Below are 3,193 nucleotides of genomic sequence, written 5' to 3'. Positions count from 1 at the left end.
CAAGGAACGATATAGGACACACACAAACTTATACATTCCGAGAATAAGGAACGTTATAGGCAACATACAAACTTATATATTCTGGGAATAAAGAACGAGACGGACAGCACACAAATTAATACAATCTGAGAACAAGAAACGAGACAGGCAATACACGGACATATACAATCGGAGAACAAACTTATGCAATTTGAGAACAAGGAACTACACAGCACAGAAACACACAAAACTGTACAGTCTGAGAACAAGGAACAAGACATGCAACACACAAACTTATACAATCGGAGATCAAGGATCGGGACAGGCAACACATAAATTTATACAATCTAAAAACTAGGATCGAGACAATCAACACACACACTTAAAGAATCTAAGAACAATGAACGAGATAGGCAACACACAAACTTAAACAAAGAACGAGACCGACACAAATAAACTTATACAAACTGAGAATAAGGTACGAGACAGGCAACACACAAACTTATGCAATCTGAGAATAAGAAATGAAACAGACAACACACAAACTTATGCAGTCTGAGAACAAAAAATGAGACAAACAACACACAAACTTATACAATATGATAACATGGAACGAGACAGACGAACAAATAAACTTATACAATATGAAAAAAGGAACGACACATCAACACATAAACTTAAACAATCTGAAAACAAGGATCGAGACAGGCAACACACAAACTTAAACAATCTGAGAACAAGGATCGAGACAGGCAGCACACAAACTTAAACAATCTGAGAACAAGGATCGAGACAGGCAACACACAAACTTATAAAATCTGAGAACAAGGATCGAGACAGGCAACACACAAACTTATAAAATCTGAGATCAACGATCGATACAGGCACAACACAAACTTAAACAATCTAAGAACAAGGATCGAGAAAAGCAACACACAAACTTAAACAATATGAGAACAAGAATCAAGACAGACAACATACAGACATAAACAATCTAAAAACAAGGATCGAGACAGGCAACACACACACTTAAAGAATCTAAGAACAATGAACGAGATAGGCAGCACACAAACTTAAACAATCTGATAAACAAGGAACGAGACCGACACAAATAAACTTATACAAACTGAGAATAAGGTACGAGAGAGTCAAACCAATTATTATATACAATTTGAAAACAAGGAACTAAAAAGACAACACACAAACTTGTACAATTTGAGAACAAGGAACGATACAGGCTACACACAAATTTATACAATCGGAGAACAAGTAACGCTATAGATAACATACAAACTTATACATTAATGAGAATAACGAACTTGACGCACAACACACAAATCAATACAATCTGAGAACAAGGAACGATATAGGACACACACAAACTTATACATTCCGAGAATAAGGAACGTTATAGGCAACATACAAACTTATATATTCTGGGAATAAAGAACGAGACGGACAGCACACAAATTAATACAATCTGAGAACAAGAAACGAGACAGGCAATACACAGACATATACAATCGGAGAACAAACTTATGCAATTTGAGAACAAGGAACTACACAGCACAGAAACACACAAAACTGTACAGTCTGAGAACAAGGAACAAGACATGCAACACACAAACTTATACAATCGGAGATCAAGGATCGGGACAGGCAACTCATAAACTTATACAATCTAAAAACTAGGATCGAGACAGTCAACACACACACTTAAAGAATCTAAGAACAATGAATGAGATAGGCAACACACAAACTTAAACAAGGAACGAGACCGACACAAATAAACTTATACAAACTGAGAATAAGGTACGAGACAGGCAACACACAAACTTATGAAATCTGAGAATAAGAAATGAGACAGACAACACACAAACTTATACAATCTGAGAACAAGAAATGAGACAAACAACACACAAACTTATACAATATGATAACATGGAACGAGACAGACGAACACATAAACTTATACAATATGAAAAAAGGAACGACACATCAACACATAAGCTTTTACAATCTTAGAACAAGTAACGCAAACGGCAACACACACACTTAAACAATCTGTGAACAAGGAACGAGATAGGCAAAAAACAAACTTAAACAATCTGAGAACAGGGAATTAGAGCGGAACACACAAATCTACACAATCTGAGAACAAGTATCGAGAGAGGCAACACACAAACTTTAACAATCTGAGAACAAGGATCGAGACAGCAAATACACAAACTTAAACAATTTGAGAACAAGGATCGAGACAGGCAACAAACACATTTATAAAATCTGAGATGAAGGATCGAGACAGGAAAAACACAAACTTAAACAATCTGAGAACAAGGATCGAGACAGGCAACACACAAATTTAAACAATCTGAGAACAAGGATCGAGACAGGCAACACACAAACTTATAAAATCTGAGAACAAGGATCGAGACAGGCAACACACAAACTTAAACAATCTGAGAACAAGAAACGAGACAGGCAACACACAGACTTATACAATCAGAGTTCAAACTTATACAATTTGAGAACAAGGAACTACACAGCACAGCAACACACAAACTTGTACAGTCTGAGAACAAGGAATGAGACATGCAACACACAAAATTAAACAATCTGAGAACAAGGATCGAGACAGGCAACACACAAACTTAAACAATCTGAGAACAAGGATCGAGACAGGCAACACACAAACTTAAACAATCTGAGAACAAGGATCGAGACAGGTAACACACAAACTTAAACAATCTGAGAACAAGGATCGAGACAGGCAACATACAAACTTAAACATCCTGAGAACAAGGATCGAGACAGCAAACACACAAACTTAAACAATTTGAGAACAAGGATCGAGACAGGCAACACACAAACTTGTAAAATCTGAGATCAAGGATCGAGACAGGTACAACGCTAACTTTAACAATCTGAGAACAAGGATCGAGACAGGCAACACACAAACTTGAACAATCTGAGGACAAGGATCGAGACAGGCAACACACAAACTTAAACAATCTGAGAACAAGGATCGAGACAGCAAACACACAAACTTAAACAATTTGAGAACAAGGATCGAGACAGGCAACACACAAACTAAAACAATCTGAGGACAAGGATCGAGACAGGCAACACACAAACTTAAACAATCTGAGAACAAGGATCGAGACAGCAAACACACAAACTTAAACAATTTGAGAACAAGGATCGAGACAGGCAA

General features: G+C 37.0%; 1 pseudogene; it reads left to right on the top strand.

Annotated features, from left to right (window-relative positions):
- The first annotated feature begins 2,041 nt into the window (after positions 1–2,041).
- On the top strand, positions 2,042–2,460 carry LOC127710422 (uncharacterized; annotated as a pseudogene).
- Positions 2,461–3,193: the final 733 nt, after the last annotated feature.

This window comes from Mytilus californianus, unplaced genomic scaffold (assembly GCF_021869535.1).
Source record: "Mytilus californianus isolate M0D057914Y unplaced genomic scaffold, xbMytCali1.0.p SCAF_79, whole genome shotgun sequence".
Taxonomy (NCBI): Eukaryota; Metazoa; Mollusca; class Bivalvia; order Mytilida; family Mytilidae; genus Mytilus; species Mytilus californianus.
This window is presented reverse-complemented; position numbering and strand designations above follow the sequence as displayed.